The following is a 25,530-nucleotide window of genomic DNA, read 5'->3' on the forward strand; positions in this document are numbered from 1 at the left end:
CGAAAAAGTGATTTTCGCTGAATCGCTTTTGTTGCGTTTGTTATATGTAAAGGCAAATATTATTGTTCCTCTAAAGATGAATATGAAGCTTACATATACACATACTCTTTGTCTATCTGTCTGTCTGCCTCTGCCGCTATTCTTTTTAATATATAGAAAATATACCTTCAGGCTTTTCGCTGATTAATATTGAAGAACAGATTTATGTACTGTATAATAGATTGATTGTAAGTCATACGGCCCCCAAAGTTAATTATTGGTAGAAACTAATTACGAGATACTAGGTCGTTCGTAACAATATTTGCGATAAAGACAATACGACGTTACGGAAAACACAGTTTGCATATTATTAGCAAATTGTTACATTCCGAATGTTTTCCGTAGAAATATCAATTTTCGATATCGCGTCTGTTGTCACAGATAACCGAATAATCTACAATTTAACAGAATGGAAACGGTTTCGATAATTAACAACATATGATTTTATTTCTGGTTTCAACCAAAGATAAAACTTGAACATGAGAAAACTAAGGCAAAATCGGAACGGTCTATGATTAAACGAAAAATCGGAACAAATGCACGAATCAACGGTATCTCGGTTAAACGAATGAAAAATCGGCATATGCGTATATTGAAGTATTTGTTGAAAAAAATAAAATGTGAAAAACGATTCGAGGGGAAACCACGCAGGTATCGAAAAGCAACGCGTGAAGCAACAATTTGAAACAGACGAATGCTTTGAATAAATTGTCAGCTTTCAAGAGTTTCGAGTATCGTTCGGCCACTTTGAAATTGATGCTATTAAACAAATATCGTGTGATCGTTGTTTTATTCGAACGAATGCTAAGCAAACGTCATATCATCGTTGACTTATCCAAATGAATGCCAAGCAAATGTCATATCAACGTTGATCGATCCAACCAAGTCGTCAACGCAGAGTTTAATAAAAGTATAGCTTCCATAAGTCACAACGTTCAGCTTTTACGTCCCATATATTCTCGTTATGGGTTTTCACTGCAAAATATCCGAAATCTCGGAGCGTGTCGTTTCACGGTAGACGTATTTCACCGCTTTTAACGTTACGCGATTTATTACCGATCTAATTTCCATTGATTAAACGTCGTCGAAGTAATCGTTAATTTCCCTTTTGATTATCGGCTAAACGGTATTCTAATTAACCAACAGTTTCTCTCTCGTTGCCCGGCAAGTTGACAGGGTTGCAGTTGACAACTCTGGCCAACAACCGCACCGACGCCGTGTTATCTTTTCAAGCCCGAATGGCTGTTTAACGTTTGTTGTTTTCAATTAGATTGTCTGCGTGTCGCGTGCCTCCCTGGCCAATGCAACTCCACGCCTATAATTAATGAGTCTGAACGGGGTTAACTGGCCGCGTTAAATTTCACAGCCACGCGCTTACTACAATTTCGAACGTTGATCCTCGCCCTGTAATCGCGCGACTCCGCTCTTTAAAGCTACGCTTTTCATCAACGAACGATTTCGTCCGATCAACTTTCTGTCTTGTGCTTCGTGACGAGAATTAATGGCCAGATTCGATAGATCGCGTTATACAGATTATATCGTTATCCGGTCTTTAACGGGTTAAACTACTCGTCATTTGCAAATCAAATACATTTTGCGATCGCTCTACATATTCATATTCTACGAAGAACAAATTCTTTCTTAAAACGTTCCTTCTAAGACAATGGAAATAAAATTAGAAATGATCTTACACGTAAATTTCGCGCTATATATTCCGTAATATCCTTTTCGCACACATTTCTCAACGTCTCCAGTTTCCATTAGCGAACAAATAGAAACGAAGATAGAGGAAATGCATTTTTTTTGCCGCGATATTCGCACTGCTCTTTCTCTTCGCTTTCCGTCTACACGCAACAAGAGGCACGCGCTATTCTTTTCGCATGGCCTAAGGCGTATCATTTTTCGCGTTTGTATTGTAGCATCGCGTTGGCCAGAAATTTCCCTCTACGTACGATGAAATCACGCGTCAGCAATAGCAACTTCAACAACCGAACGCTGCTACTTGGCGGTCGTACGTGTCAAAGATATGCCGGATGAATTCAGAATGCATAGATTTGCACCGTGGCAGATGCACGGGCTAGGAAAATAAATTGTTTACGTCTTTGATTTCCCCCACGTAATAAAAGATGCACCGAAACTCCCCGACGCGCGGTCTGCCGCAGCAAAGTTTTGCAAGCGGTATCGCTTCGTTGAACTTCGTGAAAATTTTAACGCGACCTCGAATTATTAAGCCTCGGTTCGTGTTCATCCGTTCGTGTTCCTACAGGAAGCAAACGGCTACTTCACATTTACGATTACGTATGATTTCGTTGTTCGATGAAAGGAACAAAGCGCGAAGTTGGATCCTTAAGTAGCCAACGATATTTTTACGAACGTTCTGTGTTCTACGATTCTCTTCTTCCGACACTATCTACAGAAACGTCAGTAGGATTTTCTTTCTATTTGTTTCGTTGTAAATCGGCAAAATTAGTTTCTTTCGACGTCAGAATATCGACGCGTTACTTATTAAGGATTTTGTTACGCCCCGAGGCTTACCATAGGCCGGGTTCCTAACCGTCTTCCTGGGTACTACAGTGTCGCAGACAGATCGTCTTACATGACCGGCGAAGTATATCCAAAGTAGCGATAAGCGTGTCACGTAAAATAAAAAAAAGAAATCGAAGATGAAAACAAAAATAAAAAATAAGAAAAAATAATAAAAAGAGAATTTATTTTTTAACACTTGGTTTACGCTAATTACAATTTGCCTCTGAACTCCAGCCGTGACTTTCCAAGACCGAAGCTCTTACAGTTTGACTTTCGATAGGATCTGTTTCTTTTTCCTTTGTCACCCCTCGATATCCCCATTATTCACGCGTTTGCACGCACGCCTTCTTCTCGAACATTCGGCAGAAGGACCGTTGGGATATCGATGGCTCATTAGGCACTTTGTTAGGCACTCCGTCATCGGTTCATCGGATTTGAAGTGTGTCGGTCGTGACAAGCGCATAGCTGTCGTCAAGCAGCGAGTTCTAGAAACATCGATTCGCCTTCAGTCCCCTGTTTTACACAAAGAAAGTGGCATACGTGATCATAGGCGCGAACAGTTGCGAGACGCGAGCGTCGTGGGGGTCGTCTCCCAGACAAGACAAAGGAAAAATTCGAAGAGCAGTCAGTATCGTTTGAGGATTCAAGCGGAATGTATCGAGAGGTTCAGACGAGTAAAATCCAGGTCTCTTAGTCTAACAAATACATCGAGAAATATAATAAAGTTGGGTCGAATTACTGTAACAAACTAACTGTATCATCCTTTAAATCATTTGTGACGTCTTCATTATAATTTTAAATATTGTTAAATGTACAAGTTTATATTAATCCTGTTAATTCAGTGTTAAAACCGTTTGATTTTATCCATCTCTGTTATCCTAATCGAAACAGGGGAACGACTAATTCGCGGCGTCGATTATCAGAATCGTAGCGAGAATTTACGCCTCTCGCTGACGCGTCTCTCCGCGAACGGTCGTAACAGATTTCTTCGTCAAAATAATATTAGCACTTTTGAGCGAAATAAAAACGTGATTATCAGACTTCGGATATCTACGCAGATTCACGTTCTTATGAACGCAACTAGAAGAATACGACCTAGACAGGGTTTTAGCATTTGTTTAGTTTACCAAATACTGTAACAGGTACTGTACTCACAGGTGTACTGTGGAGTACACATTTCTCCAGCATTAAATTTCTCATAAATGTGCAAAAATTCGTTGTTCAGCGAACGTACTTGATTATTTTCTTCACGCCACGTAAATTTGAGTTATAATGGAAAATCGTCGATAGTTCTACTGTTGAGTGTGTCACGTTAATTTAAAATCTCTCGTTTTACCAAACACGTAAGTGTATAATTCCCTACTTAACCTATATAGCGGGGAAATAACATAAATCTAAGGCATATTAGTCATCGGTGAATGTTATTTCGGGACTGATAAGAACGATAAATCTTCATCTTGCTCCTTCGTACGCTTTCATCATAAGGCATTGCTGCACTTACGTACAGTAATAACTCAGAATTAAACGTACGGCGATGAACACGAGACACTGTTCTACGTAAATTTCAAGTAACACGAGTTTCAGTAGTACGTGACACATATTTGTATCACGAGATGCGAAATGCAAAATACTCGAGTCACGTGTAAGAAGATGGCCACCGCCTTCGTTAGATGCGCAATAGCGGGCGAAATTAATAAATTTGAGAGATAAATGGCACGAAAGGGCACCATAATTTTACAAAATGAAATTATATGTGGCAAGAGTAACGAACCAATGTAATGTCCATATATCCAAGCATATATTACCGTTGCCGATACGATATTTCAAAACGTTTAATAGAAAATTTAGCACGCTTATAAAATAATTTGGCAACCTTTCTGTTCGTTACTGTAAATGCAGAATGGAATTCGCAATTACGTATTAGACGAATCCTCCTCTAAAACATGATTTTCAAAAGCACTGTTCGCACATTGATCGTGATATTGGGTTGGCAACTAAATGATTGCCAATAAATGATTGTCAATATTATCACCTATTGACAAAATCCGCGATCACTTAGTTGCCAACCCAATACGTTGTGTTTATGAGAAACCAACCATTTTTCGGTACAATTTGGTTACGCTAGAAACTCGTGGGAAACGAAAAACGCCGAGGAAGAACGCGCTAGCCTTTTTTCAGTTCTATCGTTATTTCTAAATGCCATTGACCTATTCCAGTGTTAACGTAGCACGTGAAGTTAATCTTACGCCGGCACGCCGGACGGAAATAGTTTATTGGCAGACCGACTTCCTACGGATGATGAAACACTGGCTCGGGTTATCGCGCGAATATAAAGAAAAAGGCTGAAAAAAGTGAAGTGCCTTCCGCGATATATTTCCTCGCTTCTCGAACGGAATACGTTAAAGTTTAACGCAATTTCATGGTGGGAAGAACGTTTCGTTCACCTTCCTATAACTCGAACGTGTATTGCTCTACACACGTGGCCCGTGGCATTTTTTGGCACCTCCAGAAATCTGTAGAACGGAAGAAATAAGAAACGTGTGTTGCCAAGGACGGCACAAATTGTCTTCGCAAGAATATACAGCTTATTTCTTTGTCCACAGGAATACATAACGAAATTTTTGTCCGAATGCATTCTTAATGGAAAATGAGAAATTTTAGTTCTGCGTGGATGCAGGTTAACGACGAAGAAGAGACGTCGTTGAAAAATTTGATAGACTCTTCGGTGCAAGCGATCGTACATTATTGGAGTGTTTTTAATGAAATGTTAACGTAACATATTTCACGCGAGATTACAACGAAACGGTTGAGGAGTTTCTACACACGTGTTTTCACATGCGTTTTATGTTTAAATTTGAGTAACATAATTGAATATTTATTACGCAGAATTGCAACACTCGTAACAAAATTATTTCAGCATTCCCGATTTTCCCTCAATTATGTTTTAATGAATATTGGCAATATTTTTGTAAAATACATTGTATCCGTAATAGTAGTTGAATAAATGAAAATAACGAAAATAAATCGAGTAAAGGTATCTCCGTGAAATTTCACCTCTTTTTTTTCTTTTTTTTTTTGATTGAGCCATGCACATGCATAAATGCAGCATTTGAAAACAGATATATCGACTGTATTTTTTCGATTTCAATTTGGCACATTGGAGCAAACGGAAGAATCGTACTTCCGTTTCCATTATACGATTTTACGTGTATAGAACGTCGTTGGGAAAAATATGATAAAGAGAAATAAGGTGAAACACGATGTATAATAGCATTTATTTTACAGATTTGAAATACATCTGCAGCTTGGTATTAATTTAGTATATATATCTAGTCCTCAATAGCATATTCGGACAATTAATAGCGCCATTATCACAACATATATTTGCTATGGTATTTAATTGTTAGAGTATCGACGTTGAAGTGGAACGCTGACCGTCGATAAACAGTATCAAAAGCGTTCATTATACCAAACCACGTAACAGATCGATTGATGGCTGTGTACGAGCCAACGATAGATTAGAAGATGATCAAGGTAACGCCAATCAAAGCCCACTCGATATATCATTTGGAAGTAAGCAACCCATCACAACCAATTCCAATTGATTGCATCTGACTGCTTTGATCGCTTGCAAAGCGGTTTTCTTTATTTTATCCACGCGTATCATTGTTCTGTCAATGGCTTTTGGCAAAATTCACAAGAACCGTGAAATCTAAATAAACCGAATCAAAGACGTTAAGAAATACAGGAAAGTTGAAATTTTGCATAAAACGCAGAATGTTGTAACGTGAATATTATTTCGGTTGATCGATAACGGAACAACGTGTTAGTAATTATCGCGAAAGTGTATGAATAATATGAATTTGAAGCGAATTCGGCTGGAAAATGAATACTACCATTGTGTCTGATTATCGCTTGACTTGTACTACTTGTTGGTTCGCAACAGTATACGATAGCGACTGAGATACGTGTTTCTGAATATTCAACATAATATTGTAATACCTAGGTGCTATATCGCGTTTCGTCAATTTGAAAACGTTTGCTAAGACAGGATTTCATTTTATTTTAATTTTATTCGACTGTCTGTTTCGATCGAAACTCGTCTGAAACTTTACGTGGGATTTATTTCAAAATACCGAAATTATATTCTACTAATTTCAACGTTGAAGAGTAGACAACGCTGCAGCATATAATATTAAAGCAAGAGCAGCGCTCTGTTAACAAGAATGATATAAATTATGCTACGAAGAAAAAAGCTTGCTTCCTGCATCGTATTTTAAGTACGCCTTAAAATAAAGAAGTTGGATTAAAACGACTACTATTAAATGGAGAAAATAAATTTAAAGTGGGTTGTAAACTCGAAAACACCTAGTATTTATATCATAAAACGGGATAATATTAAGTTATCCGAGAAGCTTTCGTTTTATCAGGGAATAATAGACGCACAACGCTTTTTGTTTTATATTTTTATATTTTGTCGAGTTACGTACGATCCACTTTGTTCCGTTGAGATAAACACCGCGACATTTCACACACTTGGTTTCACGTTCGTATAAAGGTGCACTGTTGTAAAAAACGCGTTTACGAAAGAAAGACGAAAGAAGACAACCTAATAGCAAGACCGATATTCGACATTGAAACAGTTCTACGATCTATTATAGTTTCTGTACTTTGCGTGTTTGAACAAATGTTACATAAACAGTCTTGCGATTAATGGAAAATGAAATTGATAAAAGTTTGAAACTTTAGTGATCGATAGGGTAGAAAGCTTTGGTGTAAAAATGAGAAAAGATTTAAAATGTGCATTTTGTAATTTGCTGATGAAACAGGATTTAGCATGTTATACGTGTTATATGAATACACTTGTACTGAAAGTGATTTCCAGAATGCGATATCGAGCGTCCAGATAATTTTCACGTACTAATGTACCAAGTACGAGGGAATATTAAACATTTTTAAGTATTTAAAATTTCAGCGGAACCATCGTTAAAATATACTTTTATATTCGTACTATTTTACTGATATTTTGTACCAATTTCCCGTAAAATTCTTCTACAGAAGCTATTTTTCTATACCTTGGGCTCTTTACCCGTTCCAGTAATTTAACTTTTTTAAGTTCGTCAGCAGCATTTTCTGCCAATCCTTTACGTACTTTAAAACTTCGATACCTAAAAACTCATATAATTCCCCGGAAACTGGACGATTCGTACGAAAACACCAACGTAATTAGTCGCAATATTATTTATTAACATAAATCTAAATTAATCGAGTCTCATGCACACCTTGTATAAAATCTCCGTATATTTTTGACCGTTTTAATATTTGAACGAAAATCTTGATAGGTTAAAGTCGTTTAAAATAAGCAATTTGCAACATGTTTACTCCCTTTCCGTACTCCTCCGCCATTTCTCGCTCATTTTCAAACAAGCAAATGAGATTTCGAGGTCAACAAACAGTTCGTTTGAAATGAAAAACATTCTCGCGAGTTTGTTGAAGTAAATAAAAAAAAGCTGAGGCAAATGTTTATGCAACTCTATGCTGCGTTATATGAGCTTCATTTTAACATCTCGTGGAAAGCCCCGAATATAAAAAAGGTATAAAATACTGTGAAGCTTCTTTAACAATAACCTTCCGCAATTCTTGTTTCCAATCTCCCTTACACAGGACCATTTCCAAGTTTTTCATTAATCGACGTTCCGATGGACGATGGTTCTCTTAAAATCGGTATTTTGATAATCAAACGTCTACTTTGTCCGATATTTTATCATTCGTGGTTTCAAATTAACGTTGATTCCTTCTTAAATTACCTAAATTCCAAATCACCCGAGAGCGAAATTTATTATGCAGAGACTTCATATTTCACTTGAAAAAGAGATGGTGAACACAATTATGAAATACCTGGCATAACTTTAAGAACGTAGGGGATAGCAAATGAGAAATTACAAGGACCTCTGACCGAGGATTAATAGCGCAAAATATCCCAGTAATCTTAAACGATTTAATGCTGATCCCTTGGCTCGTAATATCGATTGCTTCGATGCTTCTCATCGGTGACCTAAATCGGGCAGGGGGGCCCGACGTTTAATTATTCGATCAATAAAGTAACGTGTCCGATGATCGAAATTCGTATCGGTATCGGTATCTCGGTCGATACGATCATGGATTCCACGTGATTCTACGTGGAGGGAAATCGTCAGGTTGGATTGCGCCGTTCACGTTGACACGTTTGTCAAGCTCGACTCTATTCCTGCCGATGTACAGGTTCGATGGAAATTGAACGGACGGCTTACGAGCTCCGTTCGCTGTACCGAGTCGTTTACATGCTAGACCGGAGTAAGATGGATCACCGATCGTGTAAACCATTATTCGACATGGCGCGTGGAATCGATTATCGAAATAACGCGTCCGTTCGCTGTCTACTGCCACGTGTGTGCTTCAGCTGATCGAACCTATCGAACCTCTGCAGCGTATTGCAGACGTTTCCAGACGTAATTCTTCGCTTGGTCCGAGAAAACTCGGTTTCAGAAATTCCCCTGACACTTTGATCTTGCCACCTCGACCATAAAACTCATAAAGTCTTATTGAAATCAGCGTCGCGTTCCAGATGAAACGCGAGGCTCGCGTGTCAAAGGATCGACCAGTTCACCGCGCCATCATTTTTCAGAACGGTTCGTGACATTCAAATTTCTCGACTTCCTTCGAAAGGATACGGGGAAAAAAGAAGAAACATATAGTTGAAACTCGGACGATCGACGCAAAGGAACCTGACTTCCTTCGTTCATATCGTTTCGATTTGCCGATCGTTTAAACCGCGTACTTGAGAATTTCACGTACAATGAGATTATCGATCGCATTTACGATCGATCGAAGAAATTGGCATAAAGTTTCGACATAAAGCGTGTGAACTATAATTTTAGTATATAACTTGGAGATAATGGCTCGAATCGATTGATCACTTGCGGGAGCACTCGAGACATGTGAAATTTAGATATCTCGATCCTTCGAATTTCTATGGCTGAATAATTACATTTACATAGTAGTTTTTTTTATAATCCACTTCCTAATTAGATGCTTATGATAATTTTACCTGGCTGATTCATATGGAAAGTCGAATCACTCGGTAAGAAATTCCATTTTCTAGGAAATTTGTTTGAAAAATTCAGGATGCGATTTCAGTAACAATGTTAACTGCGCTGTGCTCTCTCTATTTGTATATGTATACGTACATGTATACGTATATGTAGTATTTTATCGTCTTCATATGCTAAACGCGGAAAGCTGCAAGTCAGCGCTGTTAGCAGAAATATAGCTCAATCTTACCACCTTTTTATTTTTGTAATTAATAGTCCTGTGAAACGTTCTTTAACATAATTTAACTTTATAATTCTCGAACGTTTAAAAAATTCTTCGTCCTCTATTATAACATATTTTGCAATTTTAACGATGCGAAAGTTTGGTGGAATATTTTCAAAAACTACATTCGCTATTAGCGGCTTATTAAAAAGACCCTATTAATATTACATGCGGATTTTGATCGCGGAATCGCTGTAAGTTTAACCACGTACGGGAAAATTACGCGGATTCCGGAAGTTTTCCATTGTACCGTTCCAAATAGAATATCAAAGAATTTTTGAACAGAAGATCCACGGGACAAAAGGGTATATTTTTATCCAATATTTCATTCAATTTTATTCTATTCTTATAGTTTTTCATAGTAACGATTTATATACATGTATCAAAAGGAATTAGATGCGTCCGTCGTTTGTTGATCACAATTAGAGCGTGCAATTTATGCAATAGAATTTCCGCGAGTTCATATCTTTTTTACGAATATAATTAAAAAAAAATGAAATCCAGACAGAAGTTTGTCTTCCACACTGAATATCGTAACAAGTATACTACGCGTTGCATATTTCGCATATTTTGCCGCATTACGCGCATTCTGTGCGTTTTTCAACCTTTAAACGCACGTAAACGCGTAAAAATCCGTAGTCCGACGATATTACTTGAAGATACGCATATAAAAAAATTCTTCGATTCTTCGATGAATTAAACCATGGAATAACGCGTCGATCGTTCGCGGACGAAATATTTCACGTGCAAATTGCCACGAAAGGATACGAGAGGAGCTAAGGAGAAGCGACTCTCGACGCAGAAGCTATTCTCAGGTCGGTGGTAACCTGGAATGGACAAGCATGGAAGCGGAACGGCACGAGCTTGCAGCCTTTGTTAAAGGAACAATTAGCATTCTGCATACTGGGAATCTGGCAAAGGCGCGACATCCTGTCAGGAACGTTAAGAAAATGCCGAATGGTTGGCGGTTCGTTGCAACGTGGTGGCGATTTACATTTGCCCGGGGACAGAAAGCGGGGTCATCGTCGACCCATCTCCGATCTTCTCTATTTCCGTTTCCGTGTTTATGCGACAAATTGCTTCTGAAGGGTGAATTGAATTCTGTTTGTGGATGTTCTCGAACATCGTGAAAAGCTTTATAAACGGAAGAGAGCGCTGGCATTTTATCCGGCGGAGAAGGAAATTGCTGGCCTTGTTTTTCTGAAACTTTGTCGAAGTCTATCGAACTCTAATTCTATGGTAATCCCGAGCGAACGTACGACGTTTTAGACGAAGATTCAATTTCGACACCGTGCACGTATCGAACACGTAATGAAAAATGCCTTTTGTTCTTCGGGGAAAAAAAAAGGAATTTTAATGAGGTGGTTTTCAAATTGCGGCCATTCTATCGAACCTAAGTGCCCCTCTCTCGCTCTCCGTCTCTCTCTCTATTTCTAGATTTTTCGAGCTTCGACGAACGGTAATTTTTAGGCCGCGAATTCGCGCGGATAATCAGGATATCCGAATTCGATATCAGCTATATGAAAATGTGTATGGATTATCGAACGACCCAGCCTAGTAGCTCGCAACAGACTTCTATGGTTTGTGTTCACGGACCATTCTTAACGACGCGTTCGTCTTTCGTACCGATCACGTTCTTTCGCATATTTCCGGTAGGATATATTGGATCGGCAACTAAGCGATTGCGGATTGTGTCATTAGGTGGTATCGACAAAATCTGCAATCATTTAGTTGCCAATTCAATAAATGACAAAGTTTTATAAGAAAGCTGTGGAAAAGGTGTCACGCGTCTTACGAGTTAGAATAATTTTTTAACGGAATTTTCCGTTCACGCCGTGAGAAACATAATGTTCTAGGCATGAAAGATCGTGTTTAATACCGCCAACAGCTTTGCAATAGCGTAATTCATATTTCCGGGTTAATAAATTATTCTTTGTACGAGTCCTTTAGAAGCGAATCTACGAGGGAATAAAGGTCCAATAAAATGTCGAAGATCTACTACCGAAAAATACGAGTAACCAGATGAATTATAGCCCGTTGGTTTTTGCGACAAAAAACATGTCTTCGAGAGATGTATCAAATATATTAGCGTAATGTTCGTTCCTAGCTGAATATTTGTGCATATTGCGCATCCTGAAAGTAAATGGCACATACACTGTAAGTAACGAGAAACATCAAACTTCACTTTCATATCAAACTGCACAAACTTATCCATCAACATCGTACCACGAATTTTCTTAACCTCGAACGAAATAAGATGAAATTATTAGAATGAGGAACACAGGAGAATAAAAGGATACAAGATGTTTGATTAAACGTCTCTGAAGCTACGTAGCTATTTTTCGTTCTTTCGTCACTTACAAAGTCACGTACCGGTTTTGCTCATCGTTGCTGCGTATGTTTTAAGACGTGGACTATCGGACTAAAGTACAATTACAAAATACAAAAATACAAAACACAAGTACAAAATACAAAGATTAACTTATATACGATTGACATTAACGATAAGAGATCGTAAATGGAAATCGAGTGGCTACGAAAGGTGAAAAATCAAAGATCAAAAATCATCGATTATTGTCCGAACGACGTTCGCAATTTCATCCGTTGTACCGTCGCAGTTCTTCGCGCTAACAAGATCCGCGCTAACGTAACAAGTCGCAGGCGTATTCAATTCCGCGGAACAAAAGCAAGGAGCAAGCGAAAACAAGCAAAAAGGAAAATCGAAATCAAACAATCGTTGCAACTTTGCCAAGCAGTCCGTTCAAGCTGCGCCGGGACGACCCGATCAGGACAATCGAAACTTTCTTTATCGCGCCAAGGAAATTATTGTAAAGATCTCGCGAGTTGCTGCGCCTCCTGATACGCGCGCAATTTTCAGACCACATTTCCGCCGTCACTTTTATTCGAAATATCGCGACTGGCAACGAAGGATTAAATTCACGAGCGCCCAGCTGCGTTGTTATTGAATAGCGTCGTTGCTGGCCTCGTGTAGCCTTTGACAAGGCTTGCTGAAGTGTTTGATGAGACGACCGGTCGTTAGACGAGTTTTCGAGGTTTCTATTTAAGTTGGCGCGTGCTCATGAACCGCGTCAACGTTCGCCGCGCACCGCGTCTTTCCGCCGCTTTCTCAATCTCCAGCTCTCTGACACCACATACGTCATAATTATCACGAGTTAAGATGTCCCGAGCATTTCTTTTTTCTCCTCCCAGACACCGTTCAGGAAACTAATTAGCTACCGCATAACGAGCGTCGCGCGAACAAAAAGAAGTCACGTAATTAGTCAACGCTAGGGACTCGAGCCGCGTATCGATCTCCCCGCGAAAGATGCACGGTCACCGCACGAATATTATCGTATACATGTTGAATGTAAACTGCGATTGTAACGAGAGGTAGCGGAGTCTCTTTGTGGCAGCCAAACGAGACTCGAACATCCAGCCGGCTGAACTATTGTCTCTGGCCATCGAAGTGGGCCACATGCAAGAATTTCACATTTCTAGCTAAGACACCGTGTCCTTGGTTGGTTAAATTATCGCCAGATATTTAGAAGATCGTGTACGCGGACAGCGATTAGTTTATCGCTGCTGATTCTTCGCAGAATTCTTTAGACGCTGTCGACACGATGAGATTATATGTTGTCGAAACAGACGATGGTGAAATTAATAAATTCTTCGATATCATTACGATACTATTACCCATCGATATGGTTTCATGAAAAAAAAGGAATTTGCATTGCGTGGAAAGGGTAAGTCGCGAAAAGAAAGTTCGCTGAAGCTTCAGTCTTCCGATTCTTCCGCCGGAGTTAAAACTTTCTAAGCGAATACGACAGGGCATGGCTATCTTTAAAATCTCTCAGCTTTCCCGCGCAAACAAGTTCTCCATACGAAAAGTTGGAAACTTTCCCAAAAGTTGGTTGAATGACATCCGTCGCGCTAATTTACAAAAGAAGAAGCCGATCATTTCTCCGTGTAATTTTAATTCCGGCGATTTCTACGTGTAAACGTTTAGCTCGAACACATCCAGCGAATTACGAGTAAAAGCCGCTGGAAAATACGAATTTCTCCGATCAACTAGACACGAAATGTAACATTTTTCCCGTCACGAAGTGATTCTCGTGCGACCAAAATTATTTGAATTTAATCGTCCGACAAAGTTCAGGCAATTCAACGAATAAAGTTTTACTTTTGTTGTTAAACTTACCGACAACGATGCACAGTTCGCGGTTTCAAAAGCTGTCACGGTATTACGAGGACGATATCTCCTGCGACAAAACACGACAACATAACTCACGACTCGTGCAGCTCGGTCGGCTGGCGACTGACTGCTCGCAGTTTGAAAGCTCGCAAGTCTTAGAAGCGACCTCTGCCACCACCACGTGCTTCCGATGGATCCGGCGACTACAACGCCGTAAGCGGTGATCCTACGAAGCCCTCATTGTCCTGGAAAATCTTCGTAAGCTGGAGCTTTCCAAGCCGCAACACCCGATCCAGCAACTTGATATCGTCCCGATGATCAACGCGCCAACGTTGGAAACTACAAATAAAAGAGGGCTTTGTCGTTGCGGCCGCGGTAATCCGTTTCCAGTTGCAACTTGCATTCATTGCGGCAACCTACAGGAATTTACGATAACGCCGCGTGTAATTCTTTCTTCCCTCTTCTTGTTTCTATTCTTCGCTAGCTACGTTTCTGCTTTGTTAAAATCGATACTTTGTCCAAGCGTCGAACTTAGCTTTACAAAGAGACTATCTCAAAAATTTGTTGCCACCGGCAACGTTTTGAAAATTTTCGAGCTGAGGAACGACTAAATATACAGGTAACAGGTTGATAACGTGAGATTGGCAACGTATCGAGCTTTAAATCTGCTTCCACGCTGAAAATAAGAAGCGCGATTTATCGTGTGTTTCCCTTGGAGTCATCAACGTTCATTTAAAAGTAGAATTCTTACGCGAATAGGCGACCACAGCGAACCACTCGAATTTCTCCGTTTGGAAATGCTTTCGTAATAAAATATAGAATGGCTATGTGTTTTGAATTTTCACGAAGCACAATTGCGTATACTAAGTATAGGGACAAGCTTCTTCCCGATTTTTTGGCGAAATAAAAATAAATTCGTCGGAAGCAACTCATTTCTACGTCTATTAGATAGCTAACGCGAAAACGTCTTAAAATAGTCTGGAAAAATCAGTTCGCGTAAGCGAATGCCGTCGTTGCGATGAACATCGAACGGAAAAAAGGGATGCCGATAGCGAAAGCGTTAATTGAAATTAGATCCTTTGCTGGAAGCAACTCGTATCGCAAACGGCCAAAGCGAAAGCGTTCAAAGCGCGAGTTACAAAAGTTAGAGGCTCGCAGCATAACGGGAAACGGGCAAATGATTCCGATCGTTGGTTTTATCTATCAGTCGAAATGAAATATCACCGGTCGTTTAATCGCGACGAAACTCTCGCAAATCTCGCTCGATCTCCTGCATATTTGCCAGAGATGATCCAACGAAAGGAACGTTCGAAGCTGACGAAGATTGATGATCGATCCCGGTTGAATGTATCGCTCGCGTGGTATTATTCGTTGGAACTTCGCGGTGGTTCCTTCGACCCCGAAATAGTCTTTTTCGTCGTATACGGCTAACATTCTCTCTACAAAAACAAAAGCACGAATCACTTGTGTGGGACACACGTGCTCGTAAATCTCCGAGCTTGTGACATGCTTGCGACCTTCCAATTACATTCGACGGATTAATCTCACGATCGAATCGTCGCTGGACGTTTTCGGGTCGTCGACCCGCAACAAGGCTTCTCCGATCCGCGTGTTTTCTTCTTCTGCCGCGTTCTCCGCGTCTTGCTCTTTTTCTAATTATTCTCCATGGTGCGTCCATGGTGTTGCGCGATCGTGACACGCTCGCGCGTACTTGATCCTCTGGCAGCTGTTGGGCCTGTCCATCCGTTTAAAAGCTCGTTTAAAGTCCTTCGATCGATACAGGAATTTTCAGACGAAACCGGGGCGTAGAAGCAAGGGAAGCGGAAGATTCGTCGCGATTTTTATCTTCGCTCTGCTCCGCGCGCACGCCGCGTTTCTTTCGAGATTGGATTTTTATTTATAACGAGGAAACCATTCACGTTGTATCGCTTTATCGTATCGATGTTAGGAAAATCAGCGTCGTGCGTACGCGACCGTTCTTCCAAGGGGAATTAAAATTCCGTCGCAGTTTCTTCCTTATATCGATTTACCTACGCCTGTGATGTACACGGAGTTTATTAAGAAACGTTAAACGTTAGCTTTGATACGGTATGCGATTTAGAATCGCGATAGACATTGATCGGCTTTCACTGAACGATGAAGCGAATTAAACATTTTCATCCGGTCGTATATTCTGCCCGATAAAACATCGTATCGCGCGTGCAGTAAAACGTAAACGTTTGAAATTGACGATACATATTTTCTATCTTTTATTCATACATAGAACATTATGCTTTATAAATATTCGCAGGAAATTATATTCGCTATAACCTTTGCTATCGATACGCCTATTCCACGTTGAAATACAAAGTCCTTTTTTTTGACACGTATCAATTATTAGGGGCACGATACGTCAAAATCGAACTGCATATTAATGAAATGCCTGGAACAGCGGGCTGATCAGTTGGAACGTGGCAGTACCCGTAAAATACAGATTTCCCAGTTTGTAACAAAACATTGGTTTAGGTCTTATCGGTATCGAGTTTGCTGTAATTAAGCATCGTTTAATCCCCTCTGCAACACCATGTCACATACGAATTGCATAGCTATAGGCTTGCTCTGTTTCGCTTTTATTTCATTTGTCTACCATCACGTTGTATCGTCGTATTCTTTGAAAGATAGGCAATTTTATTGCTATCAAAATCGCTCTGGTTTATTTTTACTGGTTAGATTTCGCATTCGGCACACAAAATTATAACGAGTCGTTTATTCGTTTAAATCTTCGATCACAGATGATTTTCTAAACACGGAATGCTAAGATATATTTCTATAAATATCACGTCATAAACTTCTTTCTATGTCTGGCTGCGTGACAAACGAAAACATTCGACGGTAGTTGTTCGTGTTTCGCGAATTCGAACGAAGCTTTGCTCGAAAAGCTTTTATCCCTCTTCACGACTTAGAAATCCACTTTAGTCCAAGTTGATAAAAGATTTATACACCCTTGTAAATCTCATAAATTCGCGATAGCGTAACCGGTTTTCATCGGCGATTATTGTGTACCGCGTTAAAAATGAAAACGCTTGATCACGATAACGAGACTGTTACTATTATTCATGAGTATATCATGCGTATTTTCTTACCTGACCTCGTTCGAATAGCAAAGACGAAGAAAGTTTGATCGTAATTTTGATTTAAGGCTACTTTGATTTTTCCAAACTATCGGTACATTCAGCACTGTAAAATAGTCAAGATATTTTTTCTTGTTATTTTCGACGAGCACCCAAGGGTTTAGATTTTGAAAAGATAACAGGAAAATTCCTAGAAAGCCTCGAAAGAAATATATTTATACATATTATTATTTTTATTATTATTTATCGATGTAATTATGTAATACCAGTCAATATAATCGTTGAGAATTGTGGATCTTAATTGTCGAAATAGAAGTAAAGGAACACTAAAGTTACACTTAGAATTCATATTAAATTGTTTTAGATTTATTTAAGAAACGATTTTCAGGATCTTCGTCGATATATAATACATTTGCACGCGTCTCAGCATCTTCTATACCAAACCGCTAACGAAACAGTTGGATTCATCTGTTTTTCCAGACGCTGTGCACATACATACTTCCATACGCTCATATTCGCATACGTGTGTCACTACTACTCGGTTAATCTAGTCTAACACACAAAATTATACGTATAATAATTATTATAATCAATAATAATTATAAAGGATAAAGATTACGATATATCGTTTCTTATTCGACGTCAACATCATATATGGTAGACATGCAAAAATCGAAAGCTGCCTGGGTCGATTTCTACGTGACATCTCGACTGAAAAGTTTCCGACTGTGCAACGTGGGTTACGAAACTTATCGATAGGATCTCCTTAATCGGTTTATCTTGGCATCTGGATCGAGAATCGCTATATCGTTGGTCAATAGCTGGCCTTCCTTGTTGTTGCATCCGCGTATCGCCAACTTCTACCGGGAAAATTTCCTTCATAACTCGCCTGGCACGTAGATTACGTGATTCCATCGTACGATACCAACGATCGTCAGATTTAAGTCACAAATTCGCTATATTTCGTCATTAATGGTTTACCTCTCGTGCCCCTTTTAAATTCTTCGCGTAACAGTTTTAGTTTATTTTATTAACAGGATACACGAACTTTATCAATTTTACGAAGAACAGAATTTCTAGCAGGATATTAATAAAGAAATGGATGGCAAATAAAGGGAACATAATATTAGCGTTGGTGAATGTTTTTTCTTTCGTGAATTAATTTCCGTTCTTCGGTTATTTAGAGAGATCCATCGGATTGTATAAATTAAGGTATTTCCATGGAAATCCATGTGAAAATATTTTCCAACCGTTGATTTACCTAAGTATTCTTTAATCGATGAAAAGTATTTACGCGTGCCTCCGTTTTCCAATCGAGTGTTTTCATCGGTTTCGTTTTATTCTTCATCGTCAAAAAATAGATACAAAAAAAAAAAAAAAAAAGGGAAATGATACAGAATGATACGAAATTTAATAAAGGCGGATCTAATTAATTAGTACGCAAACGTCACAATAAATACAACGAGGTGTAAATATATTTCGTAGCCACTGTATTTGTTTCATATAGAAATTAAAATGTACGCGATGGAACAAATAAAAATCTGAGCAATTTAAATCTATCGAAGAAGACGAAACGACAAGTCTCCTAATTATTCTCTTATCGTACAATTAAATTATTCCGTTACATTTTACATGTACAATTACATTTGCCGTGTGTACTATTCTCGTGTTTATATGCAACGCAAGAAATATTCCCGATATCCCGTACAACAGCGTATTCGGTCACAGATTATGCGACATGCACCGAATAAGATTTATGTTGTCATTTTTCCCCTCACCATCTTTCTTCATTCTCCGAGAAACCGTATAAAAAGTTGCGACTTCCATGGGAACCATGATTAATGGTTATCCTTGTCTTAAAGTGTACGCAAAATCCACGCATTCACGCGCTGAAAGTCGACCCACGGGGATTATCGATAACGATTCCTGTAGGTGGCCTTCTTAACGCTCGTTCATCCACGGTAAGACGATGAGTTTCCAGTACAAGGTAAAAAGCGTTTTAAATTGAAGCCATCGCGGTAAAGTTTATCGCTGGGATAAACGTAAATCAAGTTGCGTGTGACGCTGTCATCTCTTAGATTGTTTTATTTCACGCGTTACGAAGGGAAAAGGCGAATTGGTTCTTTAAATATAAATCGGAAAACACGTTTATTTCGTAGAATCTGTTTCGGTTTTTCGGCTTTTTCTCGTTTATTTCAATCTTGCGAACTTCGAATTTCTTCTCTCGGGCTAACGATCGATTCTGAACGTGAAAAATGTATTTGGCTTTGAGCTTTCACATTTTCTGTCCCACGAACTGAATTCAACCGGAAGTTATCGTAAGCAACGTCGCTGCTGTTCTTACACGCACAATTTCAGCGAATTTTCGCAGTGTCATTCGTGAATTATATTTTCTTATAATACTTTACGCAGGGTGCGCATTTCTGTATTTTATGTTACGCACACGCTTCGAGGACTTCCAGAGACACCGAAAGTTCGAAGACTCGCGGAAAATGGACGTCTAGTGTCATTGATTTCCACGTATCTACATAATTTTGTCGTGAAATTTTATAGCGAGTTTCTTCTCAATTTTAAAAACGTCCACGTACTTGAGAGATTTGTGAGTCAATAAACTGACCATTCAAGCCCTTTCCATATTTACATGCAACGCGTTACATAGAAACAGCTGCTGACTTTGTAGAATCTACAGCAACCGAAATTTCCATCTCGGTTAATTATCTATGCAAGGAGCTTTTACTTTGACGCTATACTCGAATGTAAATGTATCAATTCCACTTCATTTTCACGTCCATTGTATCTCCGTCAAGATTGATTCGTACATTTGGAATATTTTATTTATTATATTTATTATATTATATTTTATTTGCAATATGTTTCATCGCGCAGTGAAAAATTATTATTTTTGAATAAGTGTAGCTTAGACCAGTTCCATAATCGCTAGTGCGAGGCGTGAAACGGTTCAGAAATCTTCGCCTAAACGATCTTTTTGTTAAAGGAATCTCGTGAGATTTAGAGGTGGCAATTTTTGTTCCGCTAATTACTGGTGTTTCGTGGCAAGTTGCGCATTAATTGCATAAAGTACGGCCTGCAAACCGTTTATCGAAGATACGAAATTAAAGCAGCAGCGTGACGTGGCTCGAAGCTAATAACTCATGCTTGACCCTACCTGGCTTTCATTTGTCAACTGTGCTTAACGTGTCACCGTTGCATTTCCATTGTCACGAGTGCACGAAAAACTTGTATGACGTAAAATAACAAGGAGGCAAAAACTCTGACCCGTTCGTACAACGGATGGTTCGTGTTTTTGTTAACGTAAATTTCCTAACTGCTCAACATAAAATCACCGGCGGACAAACTGTTCAACAGCGAATGTGGAAACGTTCGGCCGTTTTTCAAGAGGAAACCACGGCCATGGAACACAATTGTCAAGCAATCTTCCATTCTGTGAAAATCAGATTTCGACGTTACGTTGTTTGTTTTATCGCGGTTATGTTTGTTTTCTTTGTCGTTCCGTGTACTTCCCTTGGCGGGACCTTGTTCCCGCTTGCCAATGGAAAATACTGGAGAGTTTCCAACAATTATCCACAATCGATTCTTTAAAATACCCGCACGATAATGTTTTTAAAGGGGATTCTTCACGCGACGTTTACCTTTACCGTAAAATTGCCAGAAGCTGTCCTTTCCTTTAGCTTTACGCGCAACGTTTCGCGGTAATCGGAGGAACAACGTAAGCGATTTAAATCCGAAAATCTTCAAACTAGATCGATTTATCGATGAACGACGAAAAACGAAGGCAAATCATCTCCACGTATAGAACTGGGAGCGAATCTTTGCGGAATTAAGCAGATTAAATAAAAATGTTTACGTAAGAAGTTACTAGGCAAACTAGATGCCTTTTAGAAGAATTAGACGCTTATCAGTATTGAGATATGTATAATTTTATGTGCTAGACTAAATTAGCTGCGTAGTAGTGATACATGTGTGTGAATATCAGTGTGTGGAAGTATTTGTGTGCGCGGTGTCTCGAGAACGAAGAAATGTAAACTGTTCAGTTAAGATTCTGGTATGGAAGAAGGTGAGACGCGTACAAGTGTGTATCGATGGATATCTTTGAAATCGTTTATCAAATAAATATACAGGGTGGTTGGTAACTAGTGGTACAAGCGGAAAGGGGGTGATTCTACGCGAAAAAAGAAGTCGAAAATATAGAATAAAAAATATAGAATAAAAATTTATAGAATAAAAAAAAATGTCAATCGAGACAACGATCTACAGTGAGATCCGTTATAACGAGACGCGATAAAGTGCACGCGTACCGAGCGAAAATTCAAAGTCGATTTTCTCGAAAACAAAGCCTCGAACGAAAAATTTGTATTCTATATTTCTGACTTCTTTTTTCGCGTACAATCACCCCTTTCCGCTTGTATCACCAGTTACCAACCACCCTGTATAACTATTCCAATATAAATGCTAAGTGTAAATTTAGCGTTCCTGTACCATTATTTCGGCAATTAAGATCCAAAATTCTCACCAGTCAGTTATTTTGCATTTCCATGGAACATATTTTTCTAAGGTTGGCGAACAGATCTTTGGTATTGAAGCCGTGTTTCACCATATCGCGAGAGCTCTCTAAATGCACTCGGAAATTCGTCGTGTCTCTGTGACGCGATTCTTGGCGGGAAATTGCACGAGTCGTAGGATCGAGAATCCACCCTGCGCACCCAGTTACTGAACGTGCCTGAACTTTTAAAAGAGCTGCGGCTGCGAAACGTAGCAAGCAGACTTCGAAATTTCGCAGCCAAAATCACGCGACAATTTTCACGATGCAAGTGATCGGCGCGGTAAGCTCTCGATCGACGCTTCTTCCTTCCGTCTGCTTGCAAAAAGGAAATTTGACGAATGGATAGACTCTGGTTAAAGTAACGGACTACGTAAAATATTTAGCTAGGAAGAATGTTATTTTTACACTCGTTACTCAGAGTTATTATTACTCGGTTAATCCATTGAGTATAGTATTAGGTTGTGCGAAAAGTTCCTTTCGTTTTCTAAGGAAGTAGTAGATGCACGACATTTTTTGGTTTATATTATCTTATCGAGTTACGTTTGATCCATTTTATTCTATTACTACAAAATGGATCATAGACAAATCCATAAAATAATATAAAATACAAAATTTTGTGTATCTATTGTTTTATTTATGAAACGAAAGAAACTTTTCGGGCAACCTAATAATTCTTTTACCTAGGTATTTGTTATTTTCCGTTAAAATAAATTAGATATATTATATTTAAGCTTCCTCGCGAAATTTAGCTTTATTAATTTTAGCCGATAAATTATTAATTCTTTATTCTGTGATTATTAAAACTTCTAGCTACGACTTGGCTAACAGCTTAAGTAGAATAAGGAAGACGAGTCAGACATTGAACGCATCGGTTTCGATAATAATTGGTCTACTGATAATAGAAATCGCAAATATTATATTTTACACGGACGATTGATCGTAATCTTTTCGAAATCTACAAATTGGGTCCATGTAGACCCATGAAGAAGATGCAGATGAAATCTCGAAACATCCGACAGACTACAGTGAAGCCCTTCGGGTGAGAAATAGTCCGATCTGCAAAATATATTTTGTTTCTAGAGATAATGTACAGTTGGCGTGTATGTTTGAAACTAGATTCTGTTAGCGGTGTTCTTTTTACTACGTGTCATTAGGACAGAATCACGAATTGGTCAATGCGCAAAATAACTCGAATTATATTTGCAAAAATCGAAGAAGAATGTTAATCGTCGAAAGAACGAAGGGAATAGGAAAATAAAAGAGATTTAAAGGGAAGGGGCAACGATTTTGATTGGACAGACGCACAACTCCGTAAGATGATCTAGTTTTGTCTATTGCACGATTCGTAGCATTAGGCATTGTTCGCGGTCGATAGTTTCCCGCTTGGCTGACGTATACACCGGGGCCTGGCAGTTGACAGTTTTTGCTTGATTAATTGTAACGCACGTCATCAGCCTACGGGAATAGTTTAGTCTGCTGCGAGCGAGCTTGTTGTTCTCTCAGCCCTCGATTCTGTTCTTCGCGTTACGAGTCAGCAAGAAAAACCGAGATTTTTTACAAACTGCTGTTTAACATTAACACCGTGCTTGGACATATCGTTTATGAAACTGTTTTTATTCGCGTATAACGGAAATTAAAAGTGAAACTAATTAGAAATAATTAATCGTGAAGCTAATTAGAAAATTAAGCAGTTCAGTAGAAAATTATTGTCTATCTTTTCCTTTTATCGATTTATTTATTCGGTTGGCAACTAAGTGATTGCGGATTTTGTCATTACCATTTAATTACAAAATCCGCAATCACTTAGTTGCCAACCAAATAAATAAATCGGTAATAAACATTTTGTCATTAAGTGGTAATGACAAAATCCGCAATCAGTCGCCAACCCGATATAACACCAGAGTTTTGTTTCGTTCCATGCGATATCGTTCTGCACGAGAAACAAGATTTAAGTGATATATGATGTCGAAAGCAAAAGCCGGTTACGCCGGTGAATATGTGCACGTATCGCTTTCAACGGGACAAGAATGTACGTTAAATAAAATCAGATCGCTCAACTTTACCGGAAATAATTTGATTCTCGTCCGCGTGTTCGGATATTTTGAGTATTATAATTCCGCGATTGAAAAGTTAGTAGGATACAGAGTGTGAAATATCGTTATTGCAACCATCAGGTGATACTTTACTGTAGATTCATACGGCGAGTCGAGATTTTTAACGCAGTACGTTCGTTCGTACATATTCCTCGTCGACCATATTCGATTAGATTCGTTTCGACAGAAGTAGAAACTTCCATTAACGACTAACTTGTCGAATTTATCGTTGAACGTAGCAACGTTCGCTAGTTGCGATTATCTTCGTCCGACGAAATTTCCTCGAATAATATGATTATCGAAAAATGAGAAAATTTCCAGCGGTATACAGTAGCTGGAAACTTTATACGATTCGTCGATAATTCGATCATTTTGATGAAAATATAACAACTTGCGCGCCATTTACCCGATTGCTGACGTCACTACAGTCGTATATTACTTGGTCGAAGATGAATTACCGCGTAACAGAACGTGTTCGGTGAGATAGAAGGGCGACGAAACAATAAATTACGCGTAATCTCCACTCGACTTAAAAATATAGCCACGTAATCACATTCTTCCGCGTTGTTGAAACTCCTTGTTACGTCAGTCTTACGTCGAATATCGTTAGAAGCGAAGGAGATAACAGAAAGAGGATTGTCATTGCTCGAACTAGGCGAGCGATTTAAAATTCTTGCTACTTACTGTTCATAAAACGATCAAATTCGAAGATGGTATCTCACTGGGGGTAGCCATCCACATGTTACTTACCAATTAAGTTAGAAAAATTTACCAAATGTCCAACTGGACAAATTGCAAAGTATAAATTAAATAATAAAAAAAAAAACTTACTGTTCATGGCTGGTAATAAATTTCACGATATCTTTGAGCGTCGTATTTTAAATCGATCAGGTATTTTGTTTACAGAAATAAATATATTATTCGTCGATCTTTAAACAATGAAAAATATATCTAACCTTAGAACCGACATAGAAAATTTCATTTAGTTTCGTAAGAGGAAGAATTCCATCGGAGAAGCTAAAATAGAAACTACTCGTAAATTCCATTATCAACATCGATAATGTTCTAATTTGATCGCTTTCTATCGACAGACCTTCGTATTCTGTTTAAATATTAGAGTACCTGTGCAATTATCCAGGTGCATTTAAACCACTGTTTACCATTCTACAGATTATACGTAGAAACGCTGTCTTTCATCGTTAATTGAATTTCATTAATCGAATAATCGGCTGATCGAACGACGCGTTCCCAACGACGTTATCTTGATCTGGAGGAAATACATGTAGTATCGGGGAAAGGGGCCTAGGAAACATCGAGTTAATCATGAACAAAATTACTGAAAATTCTCAACGCGAGAATTGATTGTAATTTTAACAAATAAATAAAAAAAAAAAAGAAAAAAAAACCATGAACAATGTCGCGAGAGCCGAGGCGCCGTCGGGTCCATCAATGTGTCGTCGGTCTTTTCAATTGTATAGTTTTGTAGAAAAGGCCTACGTGACCCTGGCAACTAGCGTCTGCGGAACACGCGCGTGGTGGGCCTAAGAAAAGGCACAAGGATGCTAGAATGGCCAGAATGCGAGTTAAGAAGCGGCAGTGTGTCAGTTGAGAAGCCAGAGAGAGTGAGTCGAGAAGTCGCACAGTGTGAGTGGAGGA

At 38.9% G+C, this 25,530-nt stretch overlaps 1 protein-coding gene across 1 annotated transcript in view; it reads right to left on the minus strand.

The window, feature by feature from the left end:
- LOC117166676 (zwei Ig domain protein zig-8) overlaps positions 1 to 14,232 on the minus strand; it is a 108,780-nt gene extending 94,548 nt beyond the window's left edge. Inside the window, exon 1 of the mRNA XM_033350875.2 lies at positions 14,117 to 14,232. The gene's annotated coding sequence lies outside the window, so the exon portion shown is untranslated. The remainder of the gene's footprint in view (positions 1 to 14,116) is intronic.
- Positions 14,233 to 25,530: the final 11,298 nt, after the last annotated feature.

This window comes from Bombus vancouverensis, chromosome 4 (assembly GCF_051014615.1).
Source record: "Bombus vancouverensis nearcticus chromosome 4, iyBomVanc1_principal, whole genome shotgun sequence".
In the NCBI taxonomy this organism is placed as follows: domain Eukaryota; kingdom Metazoa; phylum Arthropoda; class Insecta; order Hymenoptera; family Apidae; genus Bombus; species Bombus vancouverensis.